This window comes from Micropterus salmoides, unplaced genomic scaffold, assembly GCF_014851395.1.
Source record: "Micropterus salmoides isolate LMB-PRFRI ecotype aquatic unplaced genomic scaffold, ASM1485139v1 Ms_hic_scaffold_2, whole genome shotgun sequence".
Taxonomy (NCBI): domain Eukaryota; kingdom Metazoa; phylum Chordata; class Actinopteri; order Centrarchiformes; family Centrarchidae; genus Micropterus; species Micropterus salmoides.
The window spans coordinates 54,252,643-54,272,890 of NW_024041150.1; the positions used below are offsets into that span (position 1 = coordinate 54,252,643).

The 20,248-nt window shown below is 39.8% G+C and overlaps 1 long non-coding RNA gene across 1 annotated transcript; it reads left to right on the top strand.

Annotated features, from left to right (window-relative positions):
- The first annotated feature begins 18,620 nt into the window (after window positions 1–18,620).
- Window positions 18,621–19,125, top strand: LOC119912808. The gene is made up of 3 exons (XR_005446260.1): window positions 18,621–18,651; window positions 18,926–18,981; window positions 19,086–19,125. It is a non-coding gene; the product is annotated as an uncharacterized LOC119912808 (long non-coding RNA).
- The last annotated feature ends 1,123 nt before the right edge of the window (window positions 19,126–20,248 follow it).

Sequence of the window (20,248 nt, forward strand, 5' to 3'; positions counted from 1 at the left end):
TATTCAAGTCTTGATTTCATCTCATATCAGGAAGCCCACTGTGAGTTTTATAAAATGTCTTTTCCTGCATCAGTTGTGAAAATCTTTATTTTTTGCAGCCAGTTCAGAACACAGCAGCTGGATTTCAACTTCATTTAACAGGAACGAGCATTTAACTCTTGTTAACTTCCTTAAATCGCCTTCCAGCTGGAGAATTCTGACCTGATTTTAAGGTTCACTGTTTGCTTTTGAAGCTACAGCAGCCCGTTGGAAACTTTGTGCAACCAGCAAAAAGCTTTTAACCGCGAACATTTCTACATTGACTTAGGCTAATTGAAGCATCAGCTAAAGCAAAACAGCAACGTGAAACTCAAAAGAAACTCCAGTCGCTACTGCCAGTGATGCTTGGACTAATCGGGAGAGAGTGGTGTTATATGTTTGTTAAATGAATACAAAATAATTATTATAGAGAGGTGGCGATGGAGCAGTGGATTAGACACTTGTCTTTGATTTCCACTGCAACACATCCACAATTAAGTTGTTGTCATGGGTCCTGCTTTACCATCCATGTTATAATAGAGTTTTATTGGGGTGTGGGGGGGGGTCTCAGTATATTTTCCTGCTTTTTTGCAAATCTAATAATTCAGGTTACTTCTTCTATGCTCTGGATGCACATGACCATCTACTCTGACCTGATGTTTATCTGGTCATCATTAGGGGGTAAAACCTGCAGAGCTCTGCTGCTGTTGTTAACCACATCCTCACTGAAACACATCCTCTTCATATCTCTGAACAAAAATACCTGCAAAGATACAATGAAATCACCATCTAAATAAGAAGTTGCAGTTTTGCAAACATTTATCTTAACTAACAATCTTCACACCTTCAGCTTCTTCAACTTCTTCTTTTCAGGTGGTGAAACACGTCATTGTCACAAATACAGCGGACTGAACAAACTGTGAACTTGAGCCTTAATATAGTTTGTTTGTTTCAGCGTTAGTTTGGCTCAGTGCAGAAACATATTCCTTTGTTTCGTGATCAGTGACTTTATCATATGTGTTTGTAGATGGTGGATCTTTGTCAGGCTGCTGTGACCTCTGACCTCTTTACTGATGGCTGCATCTCATATTGTGAAAATTGTAACAGAGTTTTTGTCTGTTTGGACATTGACAAGAAATTCAGAGAGACTGAAATCTAAAACCATAGACAGTATATTACTGAACAAAACCAACCTGCAGATTTGAATGGAGAGCAGTGAAGCCAGTTTTGGTCCCATGAAATACTACAGGGCTACTTCCTGTTGGCACCAGCGTCTACTGCGCATGATCCGCAGCATAACTGTGAAGAAACTGGCAGAAACACAGTAACTCTAGTAGCTGTAGCTGTGTGATTGTCACTGTTTAATCTGCCCACCTACAAGGTTCACCTGAAAAACACCAACGCAGCGTCACTGATGGCTGAATAGTTTCTTTAGATTAACAGAGAGTTTATAATCTAACTGTAATGTTTAGCCCCATGGTGGAAGGAGGAGACATGGAGTTCTTCACCTGGTGCTTCAATTTATTTTTTCACCAGATACGTGGAAAGTGCAGTTGTGCAAGTGAAAAGTGAATTATTGCAAAAATATATCAAAAATTAACAAAAACACAACAAGGAAACTAAGTATAAACTATTCAAATTATTATTACAAACTGATATTAAACAACACAAACAAAAAAACCTATATCAGGCCTTGACTATGGGCTCTAGCACATGTGCCCTTCCAGGCCAAAGCTGTTCTCTCAAGAGGAGCCTCTGCCTCCTTCCTTTATACCAGAAGCCCCTCCTACAAGACAAACCAAAGTTAATTGACAATCAATTAAACACCATTATGTTACCTCAACAGTCCAAAACATTTCTGGCTACATCAATACACAATATATCGACTATGAAATTTTACATGCTAAACAAAACTTCTTTGTTTAAAACAGCAACTTAAGGTACTCCAGTACACCCCTCTGTACTGGCTCACACTTGGACCATTCCAGGTCTTCCCCCCTATAAATGACTCCACACTCCATCACTTCCTGTTTGCCACTTCGGCCCAGATCCCTGCTTGAGGATGAGAACAGGTGAATAAAACATACAAACATTTGGATGACCTTGGGTAAATCCAATGAGCTAAAATAAATGACTTGAAATGAGCTGTGTATGTGTTGTATTTATCTAACCATGATTTCAACTCTTCTGACTAGTACTTAAATGAACTGAAATGAAAGGACATGAAATGACAAGCATGTGTCCATTGATGCTAGCCCATATGCTAAAGGTAATGCTAATGCTAAAAGTCCTATGCTAAAGCTCAGCTAAGGTTAGCTTAGCATGCTAAGACCAATATTACTGCTGGCTTAAGATGATCTTTACTTTTAAAACTTAATGATGAAAAGTATGACAAAAAAGACTTTTATCTAAAGCGACTTACAATTGCTTTATATGTCAGAGGTCACACGCCTCTGGAGCAACCAGGGGTTAAAGTGTCTTGCTCAGGGTAACAAAGGTGGACGTGTCACCGTGGGGGATTGAACCTGGGTCTCTCACACTAAAGGCATGTGTCCACTGCACCATCACCCCCCCCTGAAGTTTTTAAGATTAAAGAAGGATGTTAATTAACTGAAAACTATTGAGGACTCTAAATTACTACAATTTCCATAATCATTATTGATTTACTGATTTATTAGATGACTGATTTATTAAGTAAAAACAAATTTAAAATCTAACAGTATCAACGTGTGTTGCCTTTAACGAGTGTATTACTTATGATAGATGTATTGATTGATGTATTGTAATGTGATCAGCTGTGCTTACTGATTGATTCAGTTTATGATGATTTATTGCTAAGCTCACTTTAAAACTTAGTTTGGACTAAGTAGAGAGGACGTTGCAGGTATGTGGGTGAGATGGGAGCTATTTCTGAATGTCAAAAGGAAGCCATACATGGGGCCATCTGTGAAAAGGCGGGAAGACAGACAGGCATGTATTACAGTTTTTTCTGATTGCTTAAGCCCATTTTTTGTAACTATTGGCTATTTTTACAAAACTCTACACACAAATAAGAAAACCTTTCACCCAATTATCAAAACATTGTAGTTCTCTTGCAAAAGCGAACACAGCTAGATTAACTCTTCACACCTTCGTAAAAATGGTGTTTTCGTATCAAACAGTAAACACAAGCCATCATCTACTAAGCACACAATGTGCCAACTACACACTGATGGTATGAATACAAAACACATCTGGCTTTTGCTTTCTCTGTGTACAGATGTCAATTTGAGGTCATACTTTTGTCATAGTGTCATGTAAACATACAAGGATCCAAACTTCAAGTACTGGTGTTTATTCACTCTCATCAAAACCAAGACAAAGTCAGAACACAAAATAGTAATTTCACAAAAAAAAAAAACCAACAATCAGCCTACATCATGTCGTCTTTCTGGGTCCGGCCACAAAAGTTCGTCCACATCGCATGCGATATCTTCCAGTCCAAGGCACCGGGGAAAATATCTCCTTGAATGGCATATCCAGGCCTGACATGATGCCTGGTCAATATCTCCACATGCCTCCTCCATTGCCTGTAAAAAGGCTACCTGTTGATGAGGATGACGGTCGTACACTTTCCAGCGCCAGGCAGAGAAGAACTCCTCGATGGGATTTAAGAATGGAGAGTATGGAGGGAGGTTGAGTGCCATGAAGATGGGTGGTCTGTAAACCAGTTGCGGACCAAAGCAGCCCTATGGAAACTAACATTGTCCCATATGATGACATATCGGGTCTGCTCTGGTCTCTGAACAGTGAGCATGTCATGTAAGGTGTCCAGGAATGCAATAATGTGTGCAGTGTTGTATGGGCCTATGGTTGCATGATGGTGAACAACACCATTTTGGCTTATAGCTGCACACATGGTTATGTTACCACCGCGTTGTCCTGGGACATTGATGATGGCACGGTGTCCAATAATGTTCCTGCCACGTCTCCTGGTTTTACTGAGGTTAAAACAATGTCCCACGGCATCTGCTTCTAGTTCCATCACTCTCTGTACAAGACAAAACAAATGCAGCACATCAGGCCCATGCACAGCTCTACAGTATGCACTTCCAAATTCAGAACCAGTGACACTATAGCTTACCTGCACATAGTCATATCGCAGTTGCTTTACATGTTCTGTGTTTCTCTCGAAAGGAACTCTGTATATTTGCTTCATTCTTATTCTGTGGCGCGCAAGTACACGACTTAGTGCAGAAATGCTTACACTGTGTATATTTTGAAAGATGGTGTCATTATCAATTATGCGCTGCTGTATTTCGCGCAGTCTTATTGCATTATTGGCAATCACCATGTTCACTATATGGGTCTCTTGCTCTGGAGTGAACATTCTTCCTCTGCCCCCAACATGTGGACGTCTAGCAATTCTGTAAAGTAACAATTTCAGTATTTTTGCATGTATGGTACTGTTGTGTTTCTCATTAGAGTAAGGCAGTGCTACAAAGTACTTACCGATTCTCATTTCGAAATGTCCTAATGATGCTTGCCACAGTGTAGCAGCTCAAATTAGGCTGAACCCGTTGGCCAGCTTCCCTCAGGGTCCACTATTGTAGCTCTGATGTCATCAGTTATTCTATATCTTACTCTTCTTACCCTTCCTCTTTCCCCTCCTCGTCCTCTTCTTGCTCCTCCTTGTCCTCTTCCTCTAACTTCTTCTAACCCTCTCGCTTCTTCACCTCCACGTCCTCTTTCTCCAACTTCTTCACCTCCACGTCCTCTCCATCTTCTTCCTCGGCCTCCTCTGATTCTCACTCTTCTCACTCTTACTGCTCCTTTCATTGTACTCCACACAGACAGCTTACCTGTGGCTTATTTATAGTGCTTAGGCTGATTAGCAAAGTGAACTAATTATCTAAAACAGTTTTCACATGTGAAAGTGTGCCAGACAGTTGGCAAAATAGTGTTAATGATAGCCATACATGTGTATAATTTTGCTAGGAGTGTGTTGGAAATTTGGTAATTGAGTGTAAGCAGTGAGCTGTGTTTAAAATTCTGCAAAAAGAGTGTTGTGCAGTGAATTGTGCCTACAGTTTTGCAAAGTGTGTGTTACAAAATTGCAAACTGAGTGCAAAGCAGTGTTTGTGCTTTTAGTTTTGCAAACTCAGTGAGTGGTTTTGCTATACGTATTAATAGTTTTAGAAATTGTGCTACAAGAATCACGATTAGCGCTTAAGCATTCAGAAAAAACTGTAACCGCATGTATTAAAAGATACCTGATCACGCATGGACTGAATGCGCGCCAGAAAACATCCAATCACAGAGTACTTGACATTCTTTGTCTGAGTGAACAGTGTAGGACGTCCAATCACAAAAGGACATGTCTGCATGGACACTAGAGATCAACCAATCCCAGCAAGCGTTGAGCATCCGAAGTACAGTGGGTATGGAAAGTATTCAGACCCCTTTAAATTTTTCACTCTTTGTTTCATTGCAGCCATTTTCCAAAAATCCAAAAAGTTCATTTTATTTCTCAGTAATGTACACTCAGCACCCCATCTTGACAGAAAAAAACAGAAATGTAGAAATTTTTGCAAATTTATTAAAAAAGAAAAACTGAAATATCACATGGTCATAAGTATTCAGACCCTTTGCTGTGACACTCATATTTAACTCAGGTGCAGTCTATTTCTTCCGATCATCCTTGAGATGGTTCTACACCTTCATTTGAGTCCAGCTGTGTTTGATTATACTGATTGGACTTGATTAGGAAAGCCACACACCTGTCTATATAAGACCTTACAGCTCACAGTGCATGTCAGAGCAAATGAGAATCATGAGGTCAAAGGAACTGCCTGAAGAGCTCAGAGACAGAACTGTGGCAAGGCACAGATCTGGCCAAGGTTACAAAAAAATTTCTGCTGCACTTAAGGTTCCTAAGAGCACATAATCCTCAAATGGAAGACGTTTGGGACGACCAGAACCCTTCCTAGAGCTGGCCGTCCGGCCAAACTGAGCTATCGGGGGAGAAGAGCCTTGGTGAGAGAGGTAAAGAAGAACCCAAAGGTCACTGTGGCTGAGCTCCAGAGATGCAGTCGGGAGATGGGAGAAAGTTGTAGTAAGTCAACCATCACTGCAGCAATCCACCAGTCGGGGCTTTATGGCAGAGTGGCCCGACGGAAGCCTCTCCTCAGTGCAAGACACATGAAAGCCCGCATGGAGTTTGCTAAAAACCACCTGAAGGACTCCAAGATGGTGATAAATAAGATCCTCTGGTCTGATGAGACCACGATAGAACTTTTTGGCCTTAATTCTAAGCGGTATGTGTGGGGGGAAAAAAACAGGCACTGCTCATCACCTGTCCAATACAGTCTCAACAGTGAAGCACGGTGGTGGCAGCATCATGCTGTGGGGGTGTTTTTCAGCTGCAGGGACAGGACGACTGGTTGCAATCGAGGGAAAGATGAATGCGGCCAAGTACAGGGATATCCTGGACGAAAACCTTTTCCAGAGTGCTCTGGACCTCAGACTGGGCCGAAGGTTTACCTTCCAACAAGACAATGACCCTAAGCACACCGCTAAAATAACGAAGGAGTGGCTTCACAACAACTCCGTGGCTGTTCTTGAATGGCCCAGCCAGAGCCCTGACTTAAACCCAATTGAGCATCTCTGGAAAGACCTGAAAATGGCTGTCCACCAACATTTACCATCCAACCTGACAGAACTGGAGAGGATCTGCAAGGAGGAATGGCAGAGGATACCCAAATCCAGATGTGAAAAACTTGTTGCATCTTTCCCAAAACGACTCATGGCTGTATTAGATCAAAAGGGTGCTTCTACTAAATACTGAGCAAAGGGTCTGAATACTTATGACCATGTGATATTTCAGTTTTTCTTTTTTGATAAATTTGCAAAAATTTCTACATTTCTGTTTTTTTCTGTCAAGATGGGGTGCTGAGTGTACATTACTGAGAAATAAAATGAACTTTTTTGATTTTTGGAAAAAGGCTGCAATGAAACAAAGAGTGAAAAATTTAAAGGGGTCTGAATACTTTCCGTACCCACTGTATACTGTCACATCCTGTCAGTTTATCTATGTAAGCTGTAGCTTTTGGTATTATAATACACATTCCTCTGTTCTTTTTCTTTCACTGGGACCTTTTTAGCTGTTGTGTAAACTGAAGTTTCTTAAAGAAATTTCCTTTGGGCCTGTTGCTCAAAGGTACATAGAGAAAGTCTCCTATTGTTTCCTTGTTTCTTCCTCCTCCTGAGCTCGGTGAGTAATTTCACTCTGCTACACATTAGCACAGGGCCACACCTCACACTGATTAAAACTCCTAACTGGTTAAAAGGAGTTCATACCAGCCTGTCCACTCCGATCAGGGAGAGTTACTGAGATACCTGGGGGGAAGCGTTTGGTACAAATGTGGACCAGATCCTTGAACTATTCTGTTAGCAGGTCCAGGGGTGCAGAAGAAAATTCTGGGGGGCCCCTTCCTCTCTTGGTCCCTGTCTCTAGGGCATCAGTTGTCACTGATCGATCGCTGCGTTCCATCAAATCAATTTAACACTTTTGAGTCAGCTGATTTTACTCAGGGAGCCTCCGGCTGCAGCTGCAGCTGCTTCAGGTGTAGCTGGTTTGATCGGCTGGACGTGCAGCCTCTCTTTTCCTCTGTTTGCTTAGACTCTTTAGTGTCGTTTAGTGACCTGTTTAAACAGACTCCTTAATCGTTTTATACTTGTGACTCATTTCTGGAGGAGGTTTGCGTCTCACCAATAAAGGAAAAAGCACTCACGGAGATCTTTTCAGGTTTTTAGTTTATTGATCAAAAGTTAACACAATAATTCTCTGTTGTTTACTTTCAACACACGTAACAAAACATTACCTTAAATTTGTTTTCCACAACTTATTTGGTCACTAAACTATTTCACTCCTCCTCTCTCATTCAAATATAAAAACTCCCAAGCTGTAGTCTTTACCCGTACAATACTACCCATTAGGATGACCTTATTTGGATGATGACGATCTGATACAATTTCCCATAATTTTATGTAACAGTTATTTGAAACAAGAAAAAAATAAAATAGATAACCTTGATTGTCCAGAACAATAATAAAAATAATAATAGGCTACCAATCAACTGCTCAACAGGTGGCATTTTATGCAAGGGATCAAATGAAGTACTCTATTGGTATCAGTATCACCTTAAGGGTACTGGTTTTGGTACTGGATCGTAAAATTTTAAACAATACACAACCCTAGGGATGATACACAAGAACAGGATGAGAAGATTTTTATAAAAATATAATTTTTAGCTTAAGTTACTTCTACTGGACAATGTATATTTGTTTCTTCTATTTTTAACTCCTTGACGCTGATTGTCGCGAATTTGCATCACACCTCTTCCTTTCAGACTGCAAGACAAGATAGCGCATGCATTCCCCCAATGCCTGTTGGTGCTTATTCGATACGTACCTAGGAACCTTTTGCAAGCACTGGTTTCTTGTTTATGTCTGTTGTCGCTAATTTGCATCATACCTACATCATACCTGAACTTTTCTATGTTCTATAGACAAATTAACATGCTTCACTTAATTTAACAACAGCTTGAAAGCAAATAAAAACACAAATAATTTTTTTTATTTTTATATAAAAAATTCAGACGTCAAGGGGTTAAAATGTATTGAAAGTTTTCTTATTGTGCAAATAAACCTTTCTCAAAGCCTTTTCATTTGTTAGTTAACATTCCTCGGTGTAAGCTATTTTTCAGAACATTTTTAACAAATGTTTTTTAAAAGTGATGGGCATGTAATCAGTCATTTCAAAATGTGGTGGGGACATGTTACCAGTGTAAATGACACATATGAGTAAAAATAATCTGCACAGAGAAATCTTCATGTGTATTTAAGCATTCATTCATTCATTGTTTAAAGGCATGTAAGCTTAAAAGCAAAATAATTAAAACTTTGGAAAGTTTAATTTATGATTCTGATATTAATTTATGCTCTAACCTAAGTTCAGTCAGGACGTTCATCAATGTTTAAATGGTTTGTTGCAACTAGTCTCAGTGACCCCAAACCTTCCAGGAGTTAAAGGAGTTTTCAACAGGATTCAATAAGCGAGTCTTTGTTTTATGTCCTATTAAAGTGTCGACTGTCTGTTGCTGTGAGCCTCGTTTCTGATATTTATCTGGTCATTAATAGATAATTAAATGTGTATAAAAACATATAAACTTATAATACAGAAGGCCTCACTGATGTAAAACACAGAGTCCATTTCCTCTCATCTTGGCAGAGTCTTGTCCTGACAGCCTGGGACAGGTTAGTTATTATCCGAGCTTTGTGGGGGTCTCTGATATAACTAATCATATTAAAGTGTTATTATTTTACACACTGCTAGCCGCCAGCTCACAGTAGCAAGCAGTTTATCATGTGTAGTGTTCTTCTAATTGGATGCATCATAAATAAACAAATACATAAACAACAGCATAACAAACAAGCAGCAGTTTAACACAGTAGGTATCACCCTGCATTACAGTTAGGTGGCTGCCTGGTGGAGAAGTGCAGCCATCCTGTGGTCATGTGGTGCGCAGCATATTTGGAAAACATGTTAATTTTAGCCTGTTTATCTTTTTAATGTAAATGATACTAAATAACTACAAAATACTTTATTTGTGATTCAAAATAATGTTTGTTGGTAAATGAATTAGTGAACCCCGTAGGTGCATTATTTTACTGCTACCATGGGAGTTCAGATGCCTCCTTCTTGGAGCTGAGCTACATTAGAGACCCCCACGTAACTCGAACCCTGGATGGGACGGGTCCCTGTTAAGATGTGGGCACAACAGTCTCTGATTTCCGTTGCTTGTCCTACATGAGTCCCATTTTTTCCATACAGGACCTTCAGGAGCAGCTTTAAGTCCAAGCTGGGCCTAAATGGCTGTCCTGGCCCTCTTTTCTTTCCTCTGGGTGATCACTGCACCCGCAGTGGTGCCTGGTCCGGCTGATCTGCCTGGTGATTGTATAAGATCCACTGCTCTTAAATCCAAAAGCCGGCTTCCTTTTCCAATAACTGTATTTCTGTCATAGGTAACACATGTTTCAGGAATAACGCCAGAACAAAACAAGGAACAGTTTTAAAGTTTGACAGCAACAATATGATTGGCTCACTGAGGATCTGACTGGTTTAAATGAAAGACTCAACATCCTCAATCAGCTGACTGAGTTCTAAGCAGAATAAAGGAAGAGAGGGGGCGGGAGAGAAATAGTCAGCATGAATGATGTCTTCCTGATTGAACTTCTGCTAAGATTCCATTCTCTGAAAAACAAATTTAGATAAAATGAGGAACCAGCAGATCTCAGAGCAGTAAAATATCATCTTATCTGTGTTCTTCAGCAGCTGCTACAGTATCACCATATTGCACCATGGACATCAGGAGTCAGATTCTGGTGGGAGAGGAGTTTGACTCTTCACCTGTCTGTTCATGTGTGCTGTCAAACATCACCATGGATCCTGTCTGTTTTCTAATAAACACTATCTGAAGAAAACAAGTTGCATCATTGCAAACATTTATCTTAACTAACAATCTTCACAGCTTCAGCTTCCTCTTCTTCTTCTTTTCGCTCGGTGAAACATGTCATTGTGACAAATAGACGGGGAATGAACAAAGTGTGAACTCTGATGGCTGCATCTCATGTTGCTGATCAAGAATTTTGGGTCTCTGTCAGTCACTGTGGATGAGAGAAAACTACATTTCAAAAATGTAAAAGTGAAAATTGTTTTTGGCTGTTTGGACATCGACAAGAAATTCAGAGAGACTGAAATCTAAAACAGACTAAAAGTCACTATGAGGAAGTGACATCATCCTGACCACAGGGAGTAGCTGCTGCGTCTCTCTACTAAAGCACTAGTTTAGAAACTCAGACAGTTCTGAGCACGAGAACAAGAGACAGAAGAAGGAGAGACTCAGAGAATCATGATGGTTGAGTTCAAATGGATTTCTTTATTTCTTCCAGCGGTGCTTCAGTTTACAGGTAAGAATACATATATCACATATATATATAAATGGAAGGCACATTGTAAAAAATAACTTGATCAATATTATTAAAGATTCCTTATTAGCTACATTTGATTTAACTAAGAAAACCAAATCTGTTGTTTCTAATGTGGTGAGTTTAGTGAACTCTTGGAAACTAAGGATAAAGAAATAATCGTCACTAACTATGAACATAACAGACATTTTCTCATTTCACTTTATTTTTCATCATTTTCTCAACAGCAGCAGCTGGAAAACTTCCCCCCCTCCTTCACTGTCAGAGTTGGAGATGAAGTCACTTTGCCTTGTGAAAATGTGAAAGACGGTCAGCAAGAATGTGAATATACTACATGGCTCTTTGATGGTTCAGGAAACACAGCAGCAGTAGAGCTGGTTGAACTTGGGCAGATTGTTGAAAACGCCAAATCTAAATCAGACAGACTGAGTGTTACAGAGAACTGTTCTCTGGTTATAAAGAAGGTCACAGTCGAGGATGTTGGTCGTTACACCTGCAGACAGATCATATCAGGACAACATCAAACTCCAGACTTTCTGGTTCTTCTGTCTGTTATTACCAGTGAGTATTTCCATCATAATGTTTTCAGCTCAAACTGTCTTGTTAGAACAATATACTGAAACATTACAATAATTATGATCACAGTGATGAAGTTAACTTTACTCTTGTTGTCTTTCTCTCACAATATCTCCATCTTCACCAGTGACTGAAGAGGACGCTGATGAGGTGACATTGTGGTGCTCTGTGTCGACACATGAACAGTCCTGTAGACACACAGTGAAGTGGCTGTATGAGGGTAAAGATGTGGACAAAGATATCAAAGAAATGAAGACAGGGCAGGGTGACTGCTACGCCGCTGTGTCTTTCCTGGATTCTCATTTTAGTTACAAATCAAAGTCTAACTTGAAGTGTGAAGTGACAGATGGTTACTCTGGAAAAGTGCAGCTGTTCACCTTCAGCCCTCAGTCCTCAGGTGAGAAAACAGGTGAGAATATGCTGAGCTGTTCAAGATGACTAAAACCACCAAAACATTTGTTTACTTGATGACTTTAAGATGACATCATTCTTTCTCATTTAGTGACAGCAGATGGTAAACATGAGGGATTTTCTAACTGAACAGTTTCTTGGGTTGTGTTAATTTATTCATGCAGGTGACGCACAAACAACAACAACAACAACAACTACTGAAAACACAAAATCAGTTACAGCCACAACAACCAATGATACTTCAATAGAACTACAAGATAGTAACTCATCTTTCTCTGGAGTCTCTCTGTCTTCCTGTCAGCCTCTTTCTCTCCCCATACTGAACTTCATTATTTTACTTTTATTTTATTCATTGTCTAATTTTTTGTTTTGCATGTTTCTACTTTTAGGCATTTTTATGGCAAAACATAAAATAATCAAAGCCTCTTTAATTAAGTCACTTTCTGGAAAGACAAAACTGACCATTCATTGTATAAAACAGAAAATAGGAAGTGATCGAGAAAATTATTATTGATTTACTGATTTTTAATTGTATCTCTCCTCTTCTGAAGTCTGAATGTCAGAGCGACACTCAGCTGTGGGAGGAGATATTTTCTTATTCAGTCAGACGTCTTCACACAACACAAAATAACAAAATAAGATGTTGTCCTCTTTTATAGTATATCGAGTTTGGTGGTGGTATGTTGCAGTTGCAGCTCTCTTAATAACTGTTGTTATTGTTGTTGGATTCATCAGATGGAAGAAAACTAAAGGTGAGAGCAACCACAGATATTATAAACAAGAAGTTTTGATGAACCTGGATTTTTATTGTTGAAGCTAAAGTCGACTCTCTTTTGTCTCTTCAGGAAAAAAAACCCAGATGGATGAAAACACTGTGAGTTTTACGGCTGAGTAATCAAATGTTTCTACAGTTATGACAGAGCTGAATCAGCTGCTCTCTGACAGAGTCATCCAAATCTAAACAGCCTTCACAGAGCCAGTGTTTGACCACATGGAAGTAGACTCTGTTTGTTTGTTGTTTTCAGGGACGGAGCTTAAACCCTGCAGTGAGTCCAGAAAGCAGTCAGGACACGGTGAGATCTCACACTACACCCAGGACAAAGTTACACTCACTGTTTTTAGATTTGTTGTTCAAAATGTAGCTCTATGAGACACACAGTGACTCTTGAATCTAAGTTGTTTCTGCAAGAGAAGAAGTGGGGAGTCTGATGATGCAGCTGGACGACACCAGAACAGACCAGAACACAATCAAGTCCACGTGTTACTGAGCAGCCATTATGTTGTCTTCTCTGTGTAGGCTGATCCTGAAGATGGTGTTTCCTACGCCTCCATCAGCTACACCAGGAAGACCAACAGTAAAGGCCGGGTAAGCTGTCTGATTGGTTCTAGTGATGATGGCAGTGAATGAAAACACTTCTCTCATTTAATGTTGTGTAATTTCTGTGTTGTGCTGTTTGTCTCTTTTCCAGGTTCTGGGTAAAGATGGTGATGATGAAGATGATGCAGTGACCTACAGCAGCGTGAAAGCTTCCTCTTCTTCTGCTGGAGCCTCAGCTGATCCCAGCGACCTCTACGCCACCGTCAACAAACCAAACAAATAAGAGACCACAGTGTAGTTACAGCTCATATCATTACAGTTCATTGATAACTGATAAATATTTTTATTAGACTTATTTTATGATCATTTTCAGGATTTATTGCTGTAAAAAGCCTTTTGGTCCAGAACGGGGTGCAGTTAACTACTAGCACAATAACAACATGATCTGGCGGCTTGAAATGCAACTGAACATAATATATGGGACATTTAGCTTGATGAACTTGCTGTCAGGCAGTTTAATGTGCTAGTGCTGTGTTGTAGTGTTATTTCTGTATCAGCTGTTATTGTTTGATATGCAGTCATTTTAACATCTATATCTCTGTTCAGGTTATTTTTTATGTTTCTGTATGGAATTCCAGATACTTCAGGTCAGTGTGAACTTCATACCAGCTCATTTCAGCCATTAGAGAAGGAGGTGTGCCTACATTTGAAGCAACAACTGACATATGAGAGGAAAAGGAAAGGACAGTCACTATGAGGAAGTGACACATGACTAATTAGAGAAAACAGTTAAAACATTTCTCTTCAAGAAGTAGAAGAAGAAGACAGAAAAGAATGAGAAAGAGGCGCGATGGTTGAGTTCAGATGGATTAAAATGTCTTTATTTCTCATGCTGGTGCTTTAGTTTACATGTTAGGATTGACATTCTTAATTCTACTTTATTACCTAACCTTCATTTAACAAAAACAGCCAAGTCTGTTTGATTTCCAGCAAGGCAGATGTGAACTCCTGCAGACTGAGGCTGAGGCACCTAATCAAACATGTGTTGTCACATTGATATTAATAGAAACATTTTTGTAAATATATTTCTCTCTCATCAACTCAGCATCAGCAACCAGACAACTTCTCCTTCTCTTCCCTGTTAGAGTTGGAGATGAAGTCACTTTGTCTTGTGAAAATGTGATATACGATCAGGGTAACTGTGACAGTAGGCTACTACATGGCTCTTCAGTCATTCAAGAAACCCAGCATCAGTAGACCAAAGGCCTTTACTACGAAGGGAACCTCAAGGAACCCCATAAGGGAGAACTTTAGTCTTTCCAACCTCAGGTTATATAGTACCTATTAATGTATCCATTGGGATACATTTTGGACAATCTGTGGTTTGTATAAAAATTCTGTGTATGAGTTTGCATTGAATCTACACCAACGACTGCTCCTCAGGAGACCCATCTGTCAAACTCCTGAAGTTTGCTGACGACACAACGGTCATTGGCCTACAGACGGGAGGTTGATCAGCTGGCTCTCTGTTGCGCTCAGAACAACCTGGAGCTTAACATGCTCAAAACTGTGGAGATGATCGTAGACTTCAGGAGGAGCTCCCCCACTCGGCCCCCCATCACCATACTCAACATTCCTGTGTCTGCTGTGGAATCCTTCAGGTTTCTGAGATCCACTATATCCCAGGACCTGAAGTGGGAGCCCAACACTGACACCATTATCAAGGCTCAGGAAGCTCGACCTGCCTAAGGAGCTGCTGATCCACTTTTACACAATTATCATCCAGTCTGTTCTCTGCACCTCCATCACTGTCTGGTTTGGATCTGCCACCAGAAAGTACAGGAGCAGACTACAACAGACAGTCAGGACTGCAGAAAAATTAATCGGTGCCCCTGCCCTCCATTCAGGACATACATTTCCAGAGTCAGGAAACGGGCAGGAAACATCACTGCAGATCCATCTCACCCGGACACAATCTGTTCCAGGTTATTCTCTCTGGTAGGCGCTACAGAGCACTGTACGCCAAAACCAACAGACTCAGGAACAGTTTCTTCCCACAATCACTCTGATGAACAGCTGATTTCTGTTTCACAGTGTCAGGAACAATTCCTGTGCAATAATTCCTGTTTACTGGCTACCACTTACCATTTATTTATTCATCATTCTCCATTTCAAAGCTTTCATATTGTCATATTGTATATTATATCCACCTACCTCATGCACGTAACACCGCACGCAATACTTATTCATTCCAGCATTCTTTGCACCCACCACACTGTGTACATGTATGTTTGTATGTGTATGTGCACCTGTATATCACATCCACCTCCGACATGTACATAATAATAACAGTAATGGTAATAATATTTTACTCCTGTACCAAACACTCTGCTCATTGCACTATTGTCTCAATCTGTCTGTTTGTTCATAGTGTGTATATATGTGTTCTCTCTTGATTTTATTACTGTATTATTGTGTTATTGTATTATTGTATAAGTAAGTACATAGTGAGCATTGTACAAGAGTCAAATTCCTTGTATGTGTACAAACCGGAATACCTGGCAAATGAAGCTGATTCTGAATCAGCCCGTGTCGGGCACAGATTGAGGAGTTGGAGGGTTTGAAGAGCTATGAATATGAGAGATATTCCCTCTCTGTTTGGGGTCTACCATAAAAAGAGTGTCAGTTAATGTATCTGGAAAAAGCTACAGAAAACGGGGATACTAATTCTGAACAAAGTTTGAAAAAACAGGTGGTAACCGAAATTTAGACGATAAGTCAGAGAAGGGCATGAAAATGCCATTTGGCTATTATTGTAGGCTATAATTGAATTCTCCTAAGTGTATTCACATATTTAGATTTAGATTTATTTTACGTGTCTAAAACAATATGGAGCCAGAGTGGGGATTAATAAACCGAGAAAAAAAAATCCTAGATGAAAGTATAAAATTTACAGGAACAAACATTGGAAATTTCCTGAAATTAAAGTCACAAAAAAATCACTCTAAATATGTTTTCTTCTAATAATAATAATCCTTATTTGTAGAGCACTTTTCAAAAACAAGTTACAAAGTGCTTTAACAAGTGTAAAGAATAATACAAAAAAAAAGATAAGAGCATGAAAATTTAATATAAAATTAGTAAAATACAATAAAATAAAAGGGATAAAATAGAGTCAAATAAGATCGGGAAAAGCTCTCCTATAAAAGTATGTTTTAAGAAGGGACTTAAAAGAGTTCACTGACTCAGCCGACCTGATTTCCTCGGGCAGGCTGTTCCAGAGCCTCGGGGCCCTGACAGCAAACGCTCTGTTCTAAATACACCCAATCCACGGCAAAGTCTCTAAGGTGCATGATAATATAGTGACTGTGGGCTAAACTCACCTATTTCCTTTTCGCAAACCAACCAATCAAAACCTGGAGATGGCGGGACAGTCAAAAAAGGTTAAGGTACAAGCAAACTTGTTGAAATGTTGAACTCTGTGTGCACGGTTATTATTACTGAGAAGTTAGTACTTTGCATAAACATGCATTTTTCTTGCACAATAATTTAATGACTGAAGAAACCCACAAAAATTAAACTGCTGTTTTGGAATTAATATTTGTAATAATGGTAAGCTATAGTATTATCTGAAATTATAATGAATATACAAACACTAGCACTAATCAACCTTAACCACAATGGTGTAGGCTAATATCAGAAAATGGTTTTATTTGTGAAACAGCTGAATCTCAACTAATAATCTATCTGAAGGCAGATGATCCAAATAATGTGTAACCTGTAAATATATTATACTAGTAATACCTACTTTTTATTTAAAGTATTATCATTTATACCTTCACTCCTCCAGGTTGTGGATATATTTTGGTTTTCAAATAGTCAGAAATAACAAGGAAATGCATAGCTCATGAGGTGACTTATTGCCTTTTCTGTACGTTTACTGATCATACTGTCGCGCGAAGTATAGACAAAAGTGGTCATAGCACATTTTTATTGTTTAAATTGTGGGCCTACAAAACCTCTCAGCCCCAGGGCCGAACAGCAAGTTAATGCGGGCCTGGCTGTTGGTGGAGATATTGTCTTATTCAGTCAGTCTCAGTCAGTTGTTTTTGTGGCTGAAGGAGCTCCTGAGCTGCCTCAGCTCAGCATAGACAGGATGAGAGGGGTTGTCCATGATGGTTTTCAGCTTCCCCCTCATCCTCCTCTCAGTCACTGCCTCCACACTGTCCAGTTCCACCCCCACCACTGAGCTGGCCTTCTTCATCTTTCAGATCAATGGGAGAAGCACCTATGATCACGTTCCACATTTTATCGTGTGTCATGTGATGTGGGGAACTGGTCTTGGTCTTGACTCGGTCTCGCCCTTGCTCGCTCTTGGTCTCAACTTGGTCTCAGCCCCTAAAAGTCTTGGTCTTGTCTCAGTCTCGATTAACCCTGGTCTTGGTCTTGACTTGGTCTCGGTTTGGGCGGTCTTTGGTGGTGACAGACTGTCTCCTAACAGCAGGCTTGTACGTTCGAGTCAGCAGTACCAGACAGTGGACAGATTTGCCAAGAGGAAGCAGTGCGGTGGCGCTGTATGCCTCCTTAACAATGGCATACAGAAGATCCAGGGTCTTGTCTCCTCTGGTGTTACAGGTAACGCACGTGTTTGAAGTTGGGCAGCGTCCTTGAGATCTTGGCGTGGTTAAAATCTCCATTATTGATAAGGAGAGCGTTCGGATGCCGTGTCTACAGGTCCGCTACGGTGGAGTGAATGATGTCACAAGCGTGCGCCGCCACTTTGTGGTAACATGTCCTGGGTTACATTACTTGGAGTTTGCAAAGACAGAAAGTCCTCCTCCCAATTTCTTACCGCGCTGTTTCTTCCTATCTGCTCAAACTATTGGCTGTGTAACGTTATCCTGTTTCAGGTTACGTTAACTGTTGTCCATGAATTTAGTACTATTTACAAAAGGAAAAGGCTAGAATGTGCAAATAAATAAAGTGTAATAAGTAAAAGGTTAAATAGAAATCTCTAAAATATAGAAAAGGTTAAAAACTACGAAAGGGTAGAGGGACCTGCTGTGTCATGCTGCCACTCTCTGCGGTGCTGTAAGTAAGACATTATGTCTGTGGCTTTAGCAGCACTCATAATAATTGTTGTGGCAGTCAACACATGGACAAGAACTAAAGGAGAGAACATTCACAGATTAAACTCAGAAACAGGAAGTTTTGATAAAGCTGGATTTTCACTGTGGAAACTAAAGTCGACTCTTTCTCTTTTCTTTTCAGGGACAAAAACACAGATGGATGAAAACACAGTGAGTTTATAATGTTTTTACAGTTGGTACTTTACACAGCAAACCAGTGTTTGTGACATCTGTTCTTCATTCTGAAGTGTAGATATAGATAGAAGAAGACAAACAGAAACAGGACTCACTGAGTTGTACTGAAGTGGTCAAGAGGAACATTTTGTTTTTGTATTTGGAGTACCACATAAACACTCCCTCTCTGGTCAGCTGGTAAGAACATGTGACAGTTTGGTACTTTTAACTTATTACTTAATTTCCTTCTGCGTGTCCTTTGTTACCACAGAAACACTTCCTCTCTCAGTGGCAGAAACATGTAACAGTAGCTGACGGTGCGTTCAGGTGCTGTCAGGTTATTTCTTATCTCAATGTGTTAAATGTGGGTCAGTGATGTGAAAGTTGTCAGTTAAAGTGTGTCAGAGTGAGGGTTTGTTTGTGTTTCACAGGTGAATAATGATGAAGATGAAGATGATGGTGTGGTGAACTATGAAAACGATGGAGACCCTTATGCCTCTGTCAGACTCCACTGATCAACAACTTCCATATCAACATCTGCTCATCAGAGAAAAGACTCCACTGCAGTTAAATAACAGCACATTTACACGAGTAGTTGAAGCCTTTAGAGAACAAAAATCTCATAAGATCATTTTGGGTTTTGTTTGTTGATTGTTTTTGATAAAATGAGGAACCAGCAGATCTCAGAGCAGTAAAATCTCATCTTATCTGTGTTCTTCAGCAGCTGCTACAGTATCACCATATTGCACCATGGACATCAGGAGTCAGATTCTGGTGGGAGAGGAGTTTGACTCTTCACCTGTCTGTTCATGTGTGCTGTCAAACATCACCATGGATCCTGTCTGTTTTCTAATAAACACTATCTGAAGAAAACAAGTTGCATCATTGCAAACATTTATCTTAACTAACAATCTTCACACCTTCAGCTTCCTCTTCTTCTTCTTTTCAGGAGGTGAAACACGCCATTGTCACAAATACACAGCGTGAACTGGATACACAGTTTGAGTCTTAACATAGTTAATTTGTTACTGTGTTAGATTGGCTAAACGAATGTAGAAACATAAACCTTTGCCTTGTATTCTAAATTTTTTCAGGATCTTTGTCAGGCTGCTGTGACCTCTGACATCTTTACTGATGGCTTCATCTCATATTGCTGATCAAGAATTTGATGTCGTTTTCAGTCACTGTGGATGAGAGACAACTCAAATTCAGAGAGCCTGAAATCTAAAACAGACTAAAAGTCACTATGAGGAAGTGACATCATCCTAACCACAGGAAGTAGCTGCAGCGTCTCTCTACTAAAGCACTAGTTTAGAAACTCAGACAGTTCTGAGCACGAGAACAAGAGACAGAAGAAGGAGAGACTCAGAGAATCATGATGGTTGAGTTCAAATGGATTTCTTTATTTCTTCCAGCGGTGCTTCAGTTTACAGGTAAGAATACATATATCACATATATAAATGGAAGGCACATTGTAAAAATAACTTGATCAATATTATTAAAGATTCTTTATTAGCTACATTTGATTTAACTAAGAAAACCAAATCTGTTGTTTCTAATGTGGTGAGTTTAGTGAACTCTTGGAAACTAAGGA